The 20,946-nt window shown below is 36.6% G+C and overlaps 1 long non-coding RNA gene and 1 pseudogene across 1 annotated transcript in view; one reads left to right on the plus strand and one right to left on the minus strand.

The window, feature by feature from the left end:
- LOC118532201 (uncharacterized) overlaps positions 1-20,946 on the plus strand; it is a 433,403-nt gene that overhangs the window by 366,249 nt on the left and 46,208 nt on the right. The gene's annotated exons all lie outside the window — the stretch shown is intronic.
- Positions 394-11,398, minus strand: LOC118532150 (nuclear ubiquitous casein and cyclin-dependent kinase substrate 1-like; annotated as a pseudogene).

The following is a 20,946-nucleotide window of genomic DNA, read 5'->3' on the forward strand; positions in this document are numbered from 1 at the left end:
TATAAGCAAGAGTAATGGGAGGTTTTGTATTCTCTCTTTATTGATTAGTATGTGTTATTGGAGGATGTATGGAGAGATTAAAATGCATGCAGTTGTTTTTTACATTATATAAACATAGAATTATATTTAGAAAATACCTGAATGTCCAGAAGAAAATAGAAAAACAGAAACCATTATCTTCTCAAGATAAATGTCCAGGGGATAGGGAAAGGATTTCTGACTGAAGGCAGCATTAGCAAAAATTAATAGCTATATCCTGTCTAGACATTGCATCCAGTCAATTTAATAAACTAATTACAGATGGATAACATGTACATTGTTGAGGTAGGCACTTTAGGAAATAAGTGTAATAACTATATTTTTCTGCCCATACTTTTCCAACAAAGAGCACTTTCACACCACTGGGTCCAACTCTGGCAAGGTCTCAGAATCTAGATAACACAAGAAGGCACAGAACTTCAAGAGTTCTATTTTTCAGGACCTTTTTCTCCTCTTTCACTTTTTTTGAGAAAATCCAACGTGGCTTGTCCCTCTGCCCACACCCAGAAGAGGTGTTTGCCCCAGATATGGAAGCTCCCAAGGTGGCTCTCTTCTCACCTTCTGAGAGCATGAAAACAGACAAGATACGGGGAAGGGCTTTACGACACAAAGAGTTGCCTTTATGAAGTGCCCACTTGTGGAACAAATGAGGGCATGAATTTATGTTCAAAAATTGTCCAAAAATGAACAAAGAGATTCAGAAGCTATGTGGTTGAGCTCCTAATAATAGCACCACCAGAGCAGACTGTGACAGCCTGGAAACCCCAACTAACCTGAAACTACAACATTTCCAATTAGGGAATCAGTACCCTAGTAAACCATGGTATCTGAGAGGGTTAAATATATTGCCCAAGGGCCTACTTTTCTTTCTGTGGGCTAATGCATGTGCTAGAAAATAATTATGAATACATAAAAGTTAACATAAGAAAGAAGCATAAAACACAGCTCCTACTTAAAGAAAACTACAAATTAGTTTGGGAGATAAAACATTCATACAAAGGCAAGTGCTAATATGAGTTAATAATACAAAAGTTTAAGAAGCAGTATGAATAAGGGTCAAATAAAAGTAGAACTGACAGAAGTAATACATTCAGAGAAGATTTTATGAACTGACTCAAGTGGACATTTTCTATCATTGTGGCTGTAGTCAGGTATCTATTCAGCAGTTCTAGGGCTATTCAGAAATATATATTAAGTAAATTTTTTAATGGCCTGTCCAAGTATTTCAGTCTAAAAGGCCTCATAACCAATTAGTCATGGCCAAAAATCTCTATGGTGAGATCATTCTTATAATCAAGGTAGAAACCCAGTAAGCTATACCAATTTCATCATCTCTTAACAGAATCTCTTAGCAAAGAGAACAGCCACTTTGTTTCTTGCCAAAGATGTTCTTGCCCCTTTCACCAAATATTTTTCAACATCTTGGTGAAAACAGTATCATCTGGGTCTTCTACAGAGAAAAAATGAGGGGGTAAAGATTAGGTTGTGGTCACAACTCATAAATGTATTTCAGCATTTCTATATTTGGAATGTATTTATCTTTTGGGGGGAAATAATTTTATAGTTACTTACCCAATTCCAGGCAGGTAATTAGAATTCCCTTCTCCTTCATAGACAGAAATTCTATTTTACTTCTGCTGACAGTAATCTGCAATGGAAAAAAAAGAACAAAGACTGTATTTTTAGCCTCATTATAACTTAAGGTGACGAATGAAATATAAGCAATAGTCATTGGGTAGGCTTCTTAAGAAAACTCTTTAAGGATAACTGACTTGTCCAGTCAGTAGTTTTCTCTGTGATTATTGAATGCTAGAGTTTAGGGGTCAGTCAAGAATTTGGGGAGAATATATATGCTGCTCTTGGGACTCCTTCCTATTTGTGGCTACCTTCAATTCTCCTTTTGACGTTTCAGTAACCAATACTCTTACTCATCAGTTTTCATATCTGCTTTCCCTATCATAGTTTCCCTACTCATAGTGTAGTCCTCTCTTTCTACTGCTGAATTATTTTGTTTTGTCATGGTAAGACTGTTTTCTGAACTCCTATTTTTTTTAAGAGTCTCCAACTGAATCTCCAGTCTTTTATAGGGTCACCCTGTTGCTTTTATTCTCTTTTTTTCTTTTAGCCTAGGAGATCCAGCATTTATCTTAGACTAAGAATCCAAGATGGTTACTCACATAGTTGGTACCTTGATGGGAGGACTGGCAGTCTGAGCTCAAGTGGGACCTCTTCTTATTTAGTCTCAGGGGTCCAAAGGGAATGTACTAAGACATCCAGGCAGAAGCTGCACGACTAATGATATAGCCTCAGAATTGCCGAAAGTAACTTGTGTTGTATTCCATTGGTTAATATGTTCATAAAGCCAGTGCCAGTTTAAGGCAAGGAGGGATGACTTCATACCTTACTTAGAGGAGTAGCAAAGAACTTTTAGCCATCTTTATTACAGGTGTTTTGTTTTGTTTTTTCCTTTTTTCCGGAAATCCTTAAATGGGTAAAAATGATCTGCATACTATAGATGGATATGAAAATTAATTTAGAAAAAGGCAAAATAGGTCAAATTTAGCCACGCGTAAAAGGAGTGTCATTACAAAAAGAAACACAAAGCAAGAATTTAAACTCCAAACAGACATTATTGTGAAGGCTTTATGGACTAGGAGGGGAGGTACAAACTGTTAAATAACTAACAGACCTTAGAATTCATGTTCTTTAAGGACCCCAATATTGAGCTAGTCGTATCCAAACTAAGAATAATGACGTACATCAGACTTTTCTCAAATCTCTGAACAGGAACTCTTGAGTTTATTATAGTATGGTCATCAGGGACCATGGGGCCTCCATACACACGGCATGGAGCCAACTGGTGCTGAGACACCCAAGTTGTATTGACCAAACACAGGACCTTACTGTTGTACCAAAGTTCAACAGACATTCCAGCACAGAACCCACTTTGAAATTTTTGTTTTTTCCTGCTAAGGGAACTCTGATTAAATAGATCTCTCACCACTTGATAGTATCTCAGGTTTTTTGTTATTATTGTTGTTTTTGCGGCGGGGGGTTGTTTGTCTTGGAGACGGGCATAATAAAAATTGGAAAGAGAAAACTAGAATAGTAAACACTCCTTTTATTTATTAGTTTTTCGCTGCCTTTCTTCATTCCTGCTAAATGCGGTGTACACATAAGGAAAATAAAATACTGGTCCACTATCTGAGAAACTTACTTTCCTGAGTGGTTCTGAAAATGACCCATATGCCATCTCTTCAGCCCCATTATGACACACTGCAAACTTTTATGAGACTGTAGTTAGCAGAAGAATCTGAGGCCATAGAATATTAATTCATGAATAAGTACAACAGGATGCCCAGGAATCAAAATAATTGATTTTTGCTCTACTAACTTTACTCCCGTGACAGTATTGTTTGATCAAATATATGAAACATGATTCATTTAATCACCTTAATATAAGGGATTTGAGCTTACATTTCTTCATTAGATTTAAAAAATTATTCTCTGTAACAATAGATTTTATTCTGCCTAAGGAATCAACCACTAATTAGTCTTTTTTCTCATGATATATAAATACCTTAATTTAAAAAAAAATCAATGTTCAAAATATTTTAAAAACTAATTACATTGAGCTTCTTTTATAATGTTTTTATTAAAAATATTTTCATTTGAGGGCGCCTGGGTGGCTCAGTCGTTAAGCGTCTGCCTTCGGCTCAGGTCATGATCCCAGGGTCCTGGGATCGAGCCCCACATCGGGCTCCCTGCTCCGCGGGAAGCCTGCTTCTCCCTCTCCCACTCCCCCTGCTTGTGTTCCCTCTCTCGCTGTGTCTCTCTCTGTCAAATAAATAAATAAAATCTTTAAAAAAAAAAAAAAAAAAAAAAAATATTTTCATTTGAATTCCATTATTCCTTCAAGGCATTGCCTTTAATTGATCTAATTGTAATAGTTTCTCACATGATGCATGTCACTGGTTTATATTAACATTCTGTCATCAACTAAATAAATAGCTTCTCCTTGGTATAGTTAGTTTCTCTATAGTTAAAATCACATTCATAAATGCACTTTTTCAGGGTTTAGAATTAGAGTTTTTTAAAAACTCAAATATAAGAAAAGCAAATAGAAATATATGGCAAATTTATCAACAGTTCAGAATTTTACCAAAAAATCAATTATAAGAGAATTTATCATTTCCTAGACTTGGTTATGTGTCCTTCAATTGACCTAGTTGAAAATTCTGGATGATGTCGATTTACCACTAGTTTTCATTACTTTCATTATTCAAAGGACAAATGTTTCTAGATTGTCATTGGGAAGAAGTCCTTGGTCCCTTAAGACCCTCACAAACTCTGCCAATGGAGATGATAAAATACCAGAACAATGACATACAGAAGAAAGATTTAGAAATGATATTTTAGACTCTAAAACATCACTTAAAACTTCTCTAAAAAAGTAGAGTAAGAGCTCTAATAGAATTTTCCCTCCATTAATAAACCAGTATGTACCCCTTCTCTTTCTGTCTAGATAGAATAAGCATAATCCTTATTTATGTATAAAAAGTATCTTACTAAAGTGTAAGGAATCTGTCCAAGAAGACGGTTTATAGGTGTACCACTTAGTTATAGTCTTCAGTTTGGTCTCACTTGGACAAATATGGCTGGTTATTTTCAACTTCTTTGCTTACATGCTAGCTAGACAATTCATTCCATTACTCAACACAGGATATAGGGGGGTTATTACTGAGAAGACTGTCTATAAACCTTGTGATATGACAGCAAACAATACAGAATCCATGTCCTTAGAGTTTGCATGTACCATTTCTTAAAGAGAAGAAAATATTCTCCAAAAGCACCTGATACTCTAAACTTGACTTTTCATGTTCAGATTCCACTGATCTTGAATCCAGGTCATCTCCCATTAACAACTGTTTGTTATTTTTTCTTTAAAGGTTAGTTAAGTCTCTCAACTTCAATTACTTCATTTTTCTCATATTTGACCAGACTATACCTTTCATCATACACACTCCACCTCCCTATTTTTTTGTTCATACTTTCTGCTTCCAAGCTAAATTTAAGGTCAAACTGTAGCTTCAAGCTAGATACTAATGTCATCTAGGTATCAGCTTAAGTGTTTTTTTTTTTCCTTTACCTTTCTAGTCTAAATTAGATGGCCCTCCTATATTTTTAATGTCATAGCACTCAAAACAGTTTTTACATCATCTCTTTGCAATGCTTATATTGCAAACTAGTAAGCTCCCTGAAACAAACATATGTTTTTGTATCTGACAAAAGGAATATAATGACAACACACACATAATATGAAAGATGGGGTTTCTTCTATACACCACCTGAAATCATGAATCTTGTAATTGGCCGATTAAATAAGTGAAGGGCTGATAGCTCAAAACTGGAAGTGCAGGAGGGCACGGTTTGTGAGTGGTTCATCTATGGATTATATGCATATGGACTTGAATGAATAACAACCTCACACTCTTCCTTCCCCCTGTAAAAATAAGGAAGTAAATAAATAAATGGCAAAAATTCTCATTTCCTGAAAAGCAGCTTCTAAATTATGAGTTCTGTATGCCAGGGCTAAAAAAAGGCATAAGGACAAAAGTAATGTAACAGCTCTAATGTATCTAATAACTAAACTGGCTAGTCATAGCATGCCTCCTCCCCACATATATGCTGTTAATGTCATTGATTCATCGTACTCAGCAAGGTATTTTCAGGAAAAAAATATTAATTACAGCTTATAATGACAGACACAGAGTGGCTGCCACTCTGCTAGGTGTTGCTAGGTTGACTTGTGTCTAGGATTCCCCGATTCAGCCACAAGGACTTTAGATGATAGAGGACAGTTTCTATGCAAAAATTACAGTCTTTTCAAAAGTACTAAAGACAGGAAAAAAATGACACTGGCCCAGAGACAATTTTTCAAAATTTTTAAGTTCATTTCTCCCAGGGGATTGTACTAATTTTTCCCATCAGATAATGATGGCTGTATCCTCTAAAATCAAGCAGAAATTACTCCTGTCAGTATTATAATAAATCAGTTAATATTGAGTACTTTTATGAGGTAAGAACTAAAAAACAAGTTCTCCTTGAAAATATTGGATGAAATATTAATTTACATCATTGAAAAAAATAATTTATAGAAATCTGTATCTATCAAGTTTTCTTACTTATAATTGAATATTCCATAATCAAGACTGGCTACATAATTTATGGAGTCAAGTGCAAGAGGAAAATGTTGGGCCCCTTGCTCAAAATTATTAAAACTTTCAGGGCAGTGACAGTTGACCATTAAAGCAAGCATAGGGCACTGTGTGACTGTGCAGATTGCATGCCTTGGCTATAATTTAGAGTTTTTGTATCAATTTTACCTTACTACATACATATAATTACAAATAAAAATTCTTCATCTTCCAGAAGAATAGGCACAGCTATTAACATTTGCACATGAAAAAACTGTAGCACAGAAAAGCATGATCTAGCTAAAGCTTCCCAGACAGTCAGCAGGAGTACTCAGTCAATAACTTGTGTGTCCTAACTCCAGTCTTACTCTCTGTTTACTTATCAGATTTCATCTCCAAATCGAACTCCAATTTCAACAAATGGCAAAGACATTTATGACCAATATACACTGCTTCCCCTCAAAACATCACCTCTGGAGTCAATTCTAGGAATTTAATTGTATGAGACAAACAACAACTGTTACTTTTGTGAATTACTTTTTTTGCCCCATTCGGAGTCCAAAACATTGCAGGATTGGGGAAATGAGAAAACTCATAAAGCAGCAACTCTTTTCTATCAAGTGCAGCTGAGAAATGCAATTAATAAAAATGGAGAGACTCAACAGCCTAGCAGCACCCAAAGTAATAACTCCTTTTATGAATATGAGACATAGGTCCCAGGGTATCTTGAGGCTGGTTTCTGCTCTATTGATCACATTGTCAGACAACACATTTCATATCACTGAACACGTCCTATTTCAGGAGACGTGGGAAAGGGACACTGGAGGAAACATAAATGTCAGAGGAAATAGGAATGCCTGTGAACCTCAGCACGTGTTTCTTAGAGCAATAAAAGTGATCTGGCTTGGGAAGCCAGTCCCAGGAGTGATCAGAAATTAGAAAAGCATCCATAGCTGGTAAAATACTTGAACATATGCTAAGTGTAGACAACATAGCATGAAAGTCCGAAGCTATTGCAAGTATTCATTTCCTGGGAACTACCAGGAAGCTATCAATTTCTTATTCTTGCTTTCAAGCATTTGGCAAATTCTTATATACCAGGTCATATACCTAGCCACACTGATTCCTGTGATATAAGTCATTCTTTTCATTGTATGCAGGTATAAATTCAGTGCAATTGTCAAGTTATTCTGTGCCGTATCTCCACAAATTTTTTCTCCCATTAGTCGTATCAGCAAGTTAAAAGTCAAGAGATTTCATCAGATATTTATTAAAAAGGGAAGGATCCTTGGCATGACAACCAAATTCTTTTCAGTAATTGTCTTTTTAAACTGGTGAACCAGAAGGTTCCCTGATTCCTACACTCTCTTTTTAAGGCCCCTAACCTAGCTCTCACTCTGCTTTCTCAATCCCCAGGTGGACCCTCCATCCTTTTAACTGAAAAGCAGGAAGGGCATTTGTTGGGACACAAACATTTCTAACCATGAAAGGCCATTCCAGGTGGAAACATTTCTTTGTCATTCAGAGATCCTATTAGTTTGACTAAGTCCTTTTTAGTGAATCAGGAAATGTATTGAACACCTACTAGCTGCTTGATGTACATTATTTCTAGATGTTTATAAACACTACACATGAAAATGCCATTCACACTTCACAAGCTAAGTGGAATGGAGATAGATTTTGAACATAAAGATGTGAAGCAAGAGATGTAGTTTGCAGCTGTGGAGATCAAGGAAGACAACCTAAATTGGCGGTACTCAATTTCCTGAAATGGGTGAAATTGCAGATGGGACTCTCCTTAATGCATGGGGATTTAGAGAGTAAAAGAGATTTTCAAAATTTTCTTTTTTCCTTTTGAATTAAATTAGGCAAACCATGTGTCCCCTTTGTAAAACATACTCTTTGATTACATCTATTACAGAACAAGTATTACTCTATTGTGCAAATTTCTTTTCATCTCTCTCTCTCTCTTTTTTGAGTTTCACATTGATACTTTATTTGCTTAAAACCTAAACATTGTCAGTTAAGTAGAAATCTACTCTGGTGTATAAATCTTGCCACTTAAATTCTAGGGTTCTTTTTTTCTTTTTTTTTTTATAGCCTTGGTAAAATTTTATCCAAGAAAAAATAGATACATATGTATTTAAAAACATGAACCATGAGAGAATAAAATAGGAAATCAAGAGTGATTTAAGTTTCGGTGGCCCTTGCCTTTTTTTTTTTTTTTTTTTATGTTCTTGAAAGACTGTAGCAGGATAAAAGGATCACTGGCTCCTGGTCTCTTTGAGATAACAACTGAAAATTAAGAAAAAAAAAAAAAAAACATACCTTGGGTGCAGGGCAGGGAATGGTGTTACCTGACCTTGTTTTAGGGTATGGTTTTCATCCTCAGATTTCTCACGTGCAGGGCTTGCAGAAGGCTTCTTTCCTGGAGGGCTGTCTGGTTCCTGCCCTTCTTTGGGAGAAGGAGTCTTTTCCTATGATGCCTTTGAAGCCTTGGGGCGACCCACCTTCCCTTTGCCTTTCACGGGGTTTGGCCTCACTGTAGCCTTTAGCCTGGGTTTGGGCATTTTCTTTTCTTTTCTCTCAGGGTTGGACTTCTTAACCATCTTTTTGTTTCTCTTCTTTTGCACAGCCATAGTCACTATCTTCATCATCCTCCGTTAGGAAATCCTCATCGCTGCCAAAGGGTGCCTCATCCTCTTCTTGTTGTTCACTGCCCACATCTTCCATGAGCATCTCTCTCTGAGTGGAAACTGCTTCAGAAGCTGCTTGCTGTTGCCAGCACCCATTTTTATGATCTTTTTCATCTTCACTGTCCTCTGCTGAGTGACAATCATCTTTCTTGGTCTTCACATCGCTTTCTTTGGAGTCCTCACTATCTTCCTGTGAATTCTTTCCAGATCGCCTCTTATTTTTAGCTTCTCAGGGAGATGACCGAATTTTCTTAGCTGGAGGGGCTGAATCTCTTCCATAATCTTCATCAGCATCATCAGATTCCTGACACTGTGAATAATCAATGACCTTTCTGTTTCTGACAGGCCGAGACCTGTGCACTGTCAAAACAGGAATGCATCGAGAAGACAAAAACCAGGATCCCCCCCTACCCTGTGCGCTGGGCGCCCCCTTCAACTTCCGCTGATGGGCAAAACCCAAGCTACTGGCTTCTGAAACTCTGCTGCTTCTTGGTTCAGGGTCCCTTAATCAGACGAGCCCCCCACTCCCCTGTCTCTTTAGAATGCCCTATCTATCTCTTTCTATTAGGTTGTATACCTGTTGAAGCAAAAACATACGCTAATTGTTTTTCTATCCCCAGAACTTACCATATTGTATAGCAAATCAAATCCATAACAGCAATTTTAATAATGTATTGCATTTTTGTATCACATTAGGCATGGTGTTAAATGCCTGGTGTTCATAATGCTAGTTCATCTTCATAATAACCCAATGATTTCAATATTTGTTCGTATTTCCATTTTAACAATGGGAAAATGAGGCTTATAATCACACACACTAAATGTAGGGTTTGGATTCATAGACTAATCAAGAACCACAAGCCCCTTCCTAGTTAAAAGCCCTAGTTTAGCTTCCCTTCAGTTTCAGCAAGCAGCCATCTGAGTACTGAGATGTAAATAAAGAAAAGACTCAGGCTCCTGTGAGGGTCTCTAGAAACAATCTTTAGGGTGCGGTACACACCAGCAGGTCAAGTCATGTATGCTAAGCTGGAGCAACAACCTCTCTTAAATGCAGGAGCATGGCCACTCTGATAACTGACAGCAGGGAGTTCTTCATCCTACTGAAAAAGCAGCTCACCCAGACCAAAAGTTCTTAATATCCAGGTTTTATATAACATGTTTTCTCCTGTGTCCAAGAACAGAAGATGTATGGGTGTGTATTTGCATCTTTGTGTCTTGTTTCCTTTAGATTCTTCCTACATATAGAACCATAGCTGGTCTTCTTTTATGTCATCCTGAAGTCTTTTGGTTTTAAACAGTTCTCTTTGAATTTCCACTTTAATAGAAGGGGACCAATTAACCAGTGGATGTATGGCTTGTTTTGTTGTACTTTCTTATGCAGTAGCTAGTGTGTTATTTTCTCTTTTTTTCATACTTCAACCTGAAGAGGAGGAAAATTCTGCCTTTGCCACTCCTTTCTGTCTCTGCCCATTGCTAACTACCTCCCCAAAAGGAGGAGAAGCTGAAGTGATTGGTCAGAGCTAAGTAGTAAACATAACATAAAAGGCCCCCAACCGTTAGCAGTCTCCTGCTTCCAGTTCTTTCACCCAAAGGCAGCGTTCTCTCTTCTGTGTCTGGAAGTCATGAGGTAGCCACACATTGGACATGGTCCACCAGCCTCTTTCCATTTTCAGTTCCATCTCAGATTGGGAGAGGAGGGGGTATGTGTGAAACATACTTTTCATTCTTGTCCATATGACTTATAGGCTAAAGAGATTCAGATTTGACTCCATAGACCCCAAAAATGCAAAGGTGTAAGACAGTATACTTTGGCTTTCAGGCTAATGTTTCCTGAAGAAAAAAAAAATGAAATCTAGAAAAGCCCTACCTTTGTTTGTATAATATGCTTGTCTGACAATAAATAATGTTGGCCTTTTATTTTTCATTTAGCTATTGTTTTTTTGTTTTGTTTTTGTTTTTTTGAATATTATCAACCCGAGAAAGGTGGAATGGTGAATGATAGGATTTCGGCACCAAAACCCCACCTTGCATGCTTAACAACTATATTTCTTTCCTCTACTTTACAATCCACCAGAGACAGTTAGGGCAGAGAGGTATCCAGGAAAAGGGGAGAGAATTTGAGGAGACAGAAGGAAATCCTCAACTCAACCTTTGGACCATGATGTTTCCTGGGGCTCAGCCACCTACATTTCTTCCTTCCCTGGCTGGGTATGGCAGATATTGGTAGTTGTCCACCAATATTCGTAATCTTCTTCCAGAGTCTTAGCTGAGCACATGGCCAATTAACAAAAGATTCCATTTTCCAGGAGCCCTTGTGGCCAGATGACTGAGTTCTAAGCAGCAGTGGGTATGTGTGTCACTTGTGGATCTTACTTATAAATGGGCAAGTCTGCTCTCTCCTTGGCCTCTCCTCTTTGCCAGTGACTGGCACATACATATCTGATGGCAGATGCAGATGCCAACCATCCCGAGATGAAGGTATATCTTGAGGATGGCAGAGCTTCCCTAGTGGTTATAGACTTCTTATTTTTAACTATTATGTGAAAGAAAAGTAAGCTTCTGTAATTCTTAAGCCCTTGTGCCTTGGGTCTTTGGGTTGCATTATTTTAGACCATATCCTAACTAATACATGGTAAGGGGCTCCTCAGAAACCTCGCTTACTCTCTTTTCCTGTATTTTCTTTCCCACAAGTCTCTGATTACACAGATCCTTAGTTCATACCATAGTTTTCAAGATGTCTCTGGTCATGAGACATTTGAGAGCTCAAGTATAGGTTTTTTGTGTTTTTTTTTTCTTGATACAAAGAGATATGTATTCCTTCCTTTTTGCTGGGTTCTTCTAAGCTGATGATGCCTTGTTTTCATTTTAAAATCAAAGATAGTCTTATTATTTTTAGTGTTCCTGTTTTTAATCCTTACCAAAAATAAATGAAAACTTTTGGGTATTTATGAGTTCACTCTTACAAATACAAGTACAGAATGATGGATGGTGCCTGACACTCCTCCATTAACAATTTCAACATGTTTTTGTTTTTCCTTTGTAATGCCTGCCTTTACCAGCCTCTCCATAGTGAATGCACGTGCTCTTCTGGAACATTTTTCACTAAAAAGCCTAGCAAACATCACTCCAAAGAGCTGCTCCAAGGAAAAAAATCTGTAATATAAATTTTCATATATTGCAGAATCTGTGGAATGTAAGATGGTGTAATTCAGAGAATTAAGGATTTCAGATTATATAGACCTGGGTTCAAATAGTTCGTCATCTATGAATATTGGTTAAGTTTACCTCTTCAGACCTGAGTTTCTCATCTATGAAAGAGAATAGCAATAGTTGCCTTATGCAGATTAGATGAGATAATACACGGAATGTGTAGTTTGTAGAGTGAATAGCACATTGCTGACACACGGTAGCCACCAACTCACTGTTAATTCTTCTTGTAGTTAATGTTTTGATTCTTTTCTAGATTTATCTTCACAAGTAATTGACAGTCACTGTATTTGGAAGCAGTGTCAGAAGCCAAGATGTTTGCCTGGTTTAGAGAGAGTGAATATTTTGTCAGGCCACTGGGGCCTACTCCAGATTCACAAAAACAACACAAAATGCTTACTGAACTGTAGAATGCTAATTATGCACCCTATTTATAATAATCTTACAAAGTCTCATTACCTACAGCAGTCACAATGCATTCATCTCGTTTCTGTTTAGGCTGGGAAAATTACAGGAAGGCCTTGTCATTCTTTTTGGAGTTTTCTGTATTTGGTGACATTTCCCCAGCTTGCTGCAAAACAGCAGCTGCAATTAATTACTTTTTGAATCAACTAGAGTACAGCTTGTAAGTTTTCTGCTGCCCTCTGTCAATTCTGGCACAATGAATTCTCTTTTAAACTTGCATTTTACAACTTGCATTTCAAGCATTTCAAAGATTGCAGGGCCTCAATATAAGGTGGAAAATGGGGGACCATTTTGTATTTAGTATTTTCCCAGAAAATACAGCACTATAATGATAATCAGTCAACTCCGGATCCTAATGTTTGCAATGAACAAATATTTTTGCTTTTTAAAAAATCTAAAACTTTGTGGAAATCTCCTAACTGTTAAGGTGACATCATCTTATGCCTCTAACTAAAGATTGCAACCTCTTTGAGCTTGCCTATGCTGACATCATCATTTTCCAAAGTTTTAATCATATGAAAATGAAATGCAATGAGCAAAGAAAATCCCAACCTGGAAGATCTTGTCAATCCTATTTAGTCAGTAATTGCAAATACTTCCACTGTGTTCAGAGGCTATGTTAAATGAAATGTCTTGCGTTTATTTTGTCCTCAAGTTTTCAGGTCATATACAGACACATATCACACAACCTTTTATGTTACAGAAGCACATCTCCATAATTGATACTAAAACAAGGTGAGGGGTGATAACCATAATCAGATAAATGATTCCCTAGTTGATCATTTATAAATGATTTTGGAAAGTATTTTTGAATATAGGTTTTACATAAGAAGTCTATTGGTCTTCAAAGTCACTTTAAACAGAATGATCGTGTTACATATATAAGAAGACAATATTTGAGATGAGGTCACTGTCTGTCCTCTATGCCCCTGCTCAGCACCTGCCTTATATCTGCTCTACATAAATAGCAAAGAATTCTCAGCTTCACAGATGATGGAAGCCAGACCAATTGATACTGACCTCTTTCAGAAGTTTCTAGACATAAATATTTTGAAAATGTGAGGTTCAAAGAATATTGCCAGCTGAATCCACATTGAGAACAAAAAGGATTTAGTAAATAAAAAGGTGTTCCAAATGTGAGAACTTGGTTTCCTACAAATGAGTCAAAAGTCAAAATTAATCACATTTGCCTTTATCCATTCAGTCAGTTTATTCTTTTATTTTGATAGTAGTAAAACAAGATGTTAGAGGGTAACTTTGTGTCTCAGGTTGACTGAATTTTCAATATGATAGTTTATCATGGCGTCAAACATAAGTGAGACACAAACTTTCCATATGCCTGTTTTCAAACGAAATGATCCAGAATCTGTTCCCAGAATCCCAAATCTTTCATCCACTTCATGAATATAATAAGGGGCCAGAGTGTGAAGAGAGGCTTTTGCAAAAGAGATTGGTGAACACAGTTCTTTACAAAGAGCTATTGCTTTGCTGAGATCTCACCATCCTCCTTCCAAGGGATGAGAAGCAAGGCAACACCTTCTAATTTCAAGCTTAGAAAGGGAGCTTCAAGAGTATCAAAATACAATTTTCAAAAAGTTAACTCTCATACAAATAAACAGTGAGTCTGGGTCAATAATTCATTTAACTCATTAATGAGTAATCAGTCTGGTGACAAAACAAATATATATATTATATATATATATAATCAGTACACTGAATATGTGTGTGTGTATATATATATATTCAGTAAAGTATATAAATTATATAAATATATAATATGTAACATGTAAGAACATATGTAACATAATATATAATATACATATAAATATATAAAACATATATTATATATATATATTCAGTAAAAAAACAAATGCCAGATAAGTTTTCAAAGTTAGATAGAAAATTGTATAACGTCCTATAGGACAAAAAAATCATAACCATAGAAATCAATCATTTTCTCTACAAGAAAATCATTTGCATCTCTATTGATCAAAAAAAATTTGCTTTAATTTAGTTAATATCTAACTTTCCAGAGTCTGAAACTTAATTATTGGTAAACAGTAAATCAAAAATGTTACCTGTCTTAGAGTGACAGATGACCTCTGGACAGGTTAGACAATACTCTGATACTAATTTGAAAAGACACATGGTAATCTTTTTTGCCTTATTTATAAGTTTTAGATAATATCCTTGATAAGGAAATCACTCAGAATGTTTTGAGATATATTCCCCACAGTCCAAAAACAAAGAGTAGTAGCTGACTACTGCCTGAAGAAGCTGAAGTGAACTACAACTGGGATCTAATCAGGTCCCTAGAAATTTAGAAGGCAGACTAACATCCTTGATGATAGACTCTCTTTAGTGCTACTGTACAGAGATGGTCCTGAAACTCCAAGTGTTGTAGGACTGTTCTTCACTGAGCAGGTCTGGGCCTTTGGTTGAGAGAGTAAGTACAGAGTCTTCTTGGTCCTAACCAGTATGGTCTTCTGGAGGGGCACAGGGACCTCAGGAGAAAGCCTGGGAGTGTGGTGCTAGATGCTCAGGGGCTGAGTTAGAGGTTACAGAGACCATCTGGGAGACTGATACTGCTAGTTGATCATGGCAACTGTAGGAAAGAATGGTAAGTAGGCAACCTTTGAAGGGCCAACAAAAGCACCCACAAGAGAAAGATCTAGCTTTCATCATTAGATAGGCCCACTCACTAACTTAAGCCATCTGCCAGGCCCAGATTGCTAACAAGTTGAACACCTAAGAACTGGCCTATAGACTGACCTACCACAACCCTTGCCCAGGCAGAAAAATGGAGAATGTGAGCATGAAGAAAGCAGAGAATAGAAGAACCTCACAACCCTCCCCAAGCAGGCTTTCTGCCTGAAGTAAGCTAAATGAGAGGTGTGTGTGTGTGTGTGTGTGTGTGTGTGTGGTCTTTATTTCCACAACACACACTTCAGATACACTACAGTGATTCTTTTTAATTTTAAGTGAACCATATCATCTTTTTTCCTAGTTTTATTGAGATATATTTACTCATATAAATATACTAATTACTCATATAATATACTATATGATATACTAATATATTGTATTAGTTTAAGGTTTACAACATAATGACTTTATATATTTATATATTTCAAAATGATTATCACACTGTTTAGTTAACCATCCATCACCTTACATAGTTACAAATTTTGTTTTCTTGTGATAAGAACTTTTAATATCTATTCCCTTAGCAATTTTGAAATATACAATATATACTTGGTATGGTAACTATGGTGACTACACTATGCATTTCAGCCCCAGAATTAATTTATCTTATAACTAGAAGTCTGTACCTTTTGACCACCTTCACCCATTTCTCTACCCTCTACCCCAACCTGAAGTAGATTAAGTTAGAGATCTGCCACTAAGTTCAGAATTGTAATGCTTAGTGGGACTGGATATTAATTTTTTTTTAATTTTTTTATTGTTATGTTAATCCCCATACATTACATCATTAGTTTTAGATATAGTGTTCCATGATCCATTGTTTGTGCATAACACCCAGTGCTCCATGCAGAACGTGCCCTCCTCAATACCCATCACCAGGCTAACCCATCCTCCCACCCCCCTCCCCTCTAGAACCCTCAGTTTGTTTTTCAGAGTCCATCGTCTCTCATGGTTCTTCTCCCCCTCCCCCTTCCCCCCTTCATTCTTCCCCTCCTGCTACATTCTTCTTCTTCTTTTTTTCTTTCTTAACATATATTGCATTATTTGTTTCAGAGGTACAGATCTGAGATTCAACAGCCTTACACCACAAACGGGACTGGATATTAATTTTGGTTATTGAGTGGATATTGAATTTCTGATTTATGACTTTTTATGACTAAAACTGACTATGTTTCTTTGTTTTTAATCTGAATGGGAACAGAGAAGTCATGAGCATCCCCGTTTTCATTGAGGGGCAGGGAAGGAATATATCTTTCTAAATAAAATTTTAAAGGGAATGGGAAATAGAAATAAAAACTCATTGTGGTTACCATCTTCATGCCATCCTTTCACTAGTAGTAGAAATTGCTTCCCTTATATGAGGAAGTCAAAGAATGGGACTTATACACATTCCAGGACCATATTTACTCACCTCACCATGATCCCATATTACTATTTTAGGGTTTAGGAATTGAAAGTAAAACTTCTCCACCAAGTTGATGAGAATAACCACAACTAAAGAAATCAGAATGATAGTAAAGAATACTTTGTTCCTCATTCCACTTTTAGATGTCTGTGCTAAACTTTTTGGGTATGTGATATAAAGAGAAATGTATACCATTCCAATAGGGAAACATTTTTTGCTTTCTAATATGACATTAAATTGGTAGCCTGGAAGATATGTGATATTCCTCATGAGTAAATTTTTACTTTTCAAGGTAAAAATAAAATTTATCCATTTGAACAAAACCTTTTGTTTTGTTTTGTTTTGTTTTTGCCTTTTTTGGCTAGGGGTGCTGCATGGTATTGTAGCAAACTGAGGCTTTCAAAACTAAATAGTTTTTGGGTTGAATGCCACCTCTACTGCCTTTTAACTTTCTGATTTGAGCAAGGTATTTAATCTTTCAGAGCCTTAGTTTTTGCATCAATAAAATAGGGATTATATTCACTTCATTACATTTTAAATGGAATTTCTCACCCTTTTGTACTATAAATAGAGACTAGACAGTATACTAATATAGCCTGACAAGGAAAAAGTATTTAACTTTTTGAAAAAATACTTGTAATCTTCAAGGCTTATTATGATGTATGTGACTTGGTGAATAGTTTTTCCTTCTGAATTTGACATGGAGACTGAATTTGAACTTCAAATTTAAATGGCTTTCCATTAGGTCCTCTCTGCTGAGCTCTGCTCCAGGGACCACTAGAGGGTCATTGGTTTTCCTCAGAACTCTGAGCTGCTTGGCTGCAACTAGTGACCCTTTGGTTCTAATGCCAGGCACTTTGATTACTCTTCTGCTTTAGGTCATAATTCAAAAGATAGAATTGGTTTTGAAAATCTCTAAGCAATTTAGTTCCTGGAATAGAAATCTCAAAAGTCAGCTGGTTTGAATTCCCAAGCTCTGGAGACACAACAATTTGAGAGCTATGTTTAAACCTAGATTGTAGCTTGCTGTGAAATTTTGAGAAAAACTAAAGATCCTTTAGAAAAGGCCTATGAAACAAATGAGTGCTGAAGACTCTGATGTTCTTGTCAGAACTCAGTGGGAAAGAGGTAGTGAATGAATGAAACTCCAGAACATGGGGGATATTCCTGGGTCTCCATGACCCCACCTTGGGAACAAGAACCAAGAACTAGCTCTGATGTTGTCAGAAAAGAATTCCAAGCATGAATCTGGAGACAGTCCAGTAAAAGGCGATAATGAGGTCTGAAGATCAGCTGATCAGTTGGTAAAGGACAAAAGAACCCTTGGTGCAGTGCAAGGTAAACCATTTTGACACACTGTCTGAGGACTCAAAATTCAACAATACAACCAACTTTGTACAAACCTAAGAAGAAAAATCAGATCTTCCCAGTGTGCATCTGAACACTTTGGTCAAGACACCAGGCAAATGGGCTACATTCACAATTATATAGTATTTAGTAGAACCAATAGTAAGTCTAGAATTCTATATAGGAATGAATCCAGTAGTTCAGCATCGTCCACCTGAGGATAAACTAAAGCATTTCACCATCAGCTCTGGACCCCACTGGATGAAATGTCTGCTTGGTGAATGGGTCCCACAAGGACTACAGCAGAGGGAGAGAAGTTTACTCCTGTAAAATGAAAGACCCCTGGAGGCAAGAAGTTTATCATCATTGTGAGATGAGTGGCTGAAATCAGAGGTGAGGCTGTGAAGATATTATTTTGGGAATAGGAGGGATACAGTATAGCCACAGCTAATGGCATAATGGGATAGTAGACATCAGATGAGCATAAATTTTTTTTTAACGAATGGTAATAAAGATTAGAATGGAAAATAAACAGGTTTCATAAGTAAAAAATTAGTGCGAGGAAGATCTAATTTTGATAAAGAGAGTCAAGAAAGGACCTTTTGAGAAACTGACCTATACTCTGAGATCAAATTACAATCACGGTAGAGGACCTCTAAGGGCTCTTCCAGTTTATAATCCATAAGCTATGAAAGAGAACAGGATGAGTAGGGGTAAATACCATTTCCAGCTACTGGGATGAATACAGAATGCATTAAGTAGTATTTGGGAATTTTGAATGAGGCTCCTGAAAAAATTAGCCCCTTCAGTGCCTGTTATGGTGTCTAGAATTCTAGTATTATTGTATTCCCTCCAGTCTTGCATTACATTCCAGGAAATTTATTTTTAAAAACAAATTGCACTGCAGTTAATTAGGACAATTCTTCTATACGTAGGATGTTAGTTACCATAATCTTCTCTGTCACTATTCCTGGAGATAAGAAAGATATGAACAGGTTATACTACTTCTTGACAAGAGATAATTCAATGTCTTCTTCCCAGAAAACTGGATTTCTTCCATTTCTTCCCAACAGACTCATACATGTTTATTTTTGCCAAGCACCAAAACAAATTTTAAGTTGTTTTGCTGTTGGAAAGACCCAATATGTGGTTTTCCAAAGACATTTTTCCTCTATTATTTGAAATATGTTTTCAATTCTTTTGTACTCAACTCAAACTGTTGCTTAATAAAAGCCATTTGATGTCCAAGCCAACTTTTGAAGATTATTGCATCTTTCCCCAAAAACCTTTTAAGAGGAAATTATGATCTGCCAGCAAGAAATAGAACTAGACTAATGGTAAATTTTGTTCTGTCATAAACCAGGAGCTGAAGTTTGAAGGGGTTAATAAAAAAAAAAAAAAAGAACTAACTACCCTTGATTAGTGGGCACAGAAAACTGGCAAACTTTTAAACTCAAAACAAGTGTGAAAGATTCTTAACTAGTTAAAGAAGATGTGATTCCAGGGAAGCCAAAACCTTGGTTTTAGATAAACATATTAGAGACTGAATTCAGTTTATAAGTTTAGTTTTTTAAAAAACAGGTGAAAGACTTTAGTTCCAGCCAACTGACTTGCTTCTTGTGCCCTGAGGAAGAACAGATGGATGAACGGTCTGAAGGTGCTTCTCTAGCTAAGGAAAAAATAGACCTTGAAATAGATCACTTAGTCAGACCTCTCATTATTTTAACTACTACTCAGCATAGAATGGCACAACACGGATAATAAAGTATTATGTTCCCAAAGGCAGCTTCTTGAAAGGCTAGCTTGGCAGCTGTTCATTTCACCTGGAAACTTCAATTCAACATTACAACAAATGGAGTCTGGCAAGGAACTGTGAGAGGTCCCTAATTTATTAACATCAAGAGGCAAGTTTTAAAGGGACAGTTTTCCTTTCTGTGCATAATAGTTTAGCAAAGGTCAGAATCATTTACAATCCCCAAAATGTGCAAGTAAATAACTTTGATTACACAGTAATGTAAGGCGAGAATGTTCTTCCTCACATTGATTTGGTTAGCCTAAGAAAATCTGAAGAGTAGAACATCACAAAACTGCACTTTTCCTTTCAGTGCCATTCTACTGAGGGTCTCAGTTTATCTCTTTCCCCACCTGTCCCCAAACATTTTTCTAGATATCTCAGTAATGATGGGCCACTGATGCTGAAAGTATAGAGGTGTCCTCTGAGATTATGTTGCCCAGGGCTGTTTGTTAATAGTTATTATTAATATTGAAGCTATTTCAGTAATAATTTTTGCCAATATATAAGCTTAAGGAAAGGTTTGTTATTTAAGGTTTAGATTTATAGCTTCAACTTCCACATTTTCTAAAAATACACACAGAGAAGTAAACCTTTAATTAAAGTGAAAGTCTAATGAATATGAAAAAGTATCTTAATTGTGAATAGATTTATTGGATTTAGCTTTATGGGGCTTACAAAGCACAGACCTCCGGGGATCGGATATCACTGAGATTATCCTTGGCGCCTTAAGAGAAACAGCTTTGTTGTGATTTAGTGACCGAGAACAAGCACAATTTTCTGGAGTTCAAGCATATTGATAGTATTTTTATGAGGTTAAGCCAAGGCACATCATAAGCTTGCATTGTATAAAGAATCATATTCCTGGATTTTCAAGGATTCTGTGGGGGCTCCAGATCAGCTAAAAGGGAATCCACTGACTCCTTAATTTATGCTAATCTCCAATCTACTCTTTTTTTCCAATTCCTTATCATGAATTATTTCAGTAATATTCTTGGCCATACCATAAACTCCTTTGCTCTTCTATCTTTTCACACCTCCTAAGCAAAACCTCATCCATCATGCAGCCCACTTTCTGCTTTCTCTCTGTCA

Source organism: Halichoerus grypus, chromosome 8, assembly GCF_964656455.1.
Source record: "Halichoerus grypus chromosome 8, mHalGry1.hap1.1, whole genome shotgun sequence".
In the NCBI taxonomy this organism is placed as follows: domain Eukaryota; kingdom Metazoa; phylum Chordata; class Mammalia; order Carnivora; family Phocidae; genus Halichoerus; species Halichoerus grypus.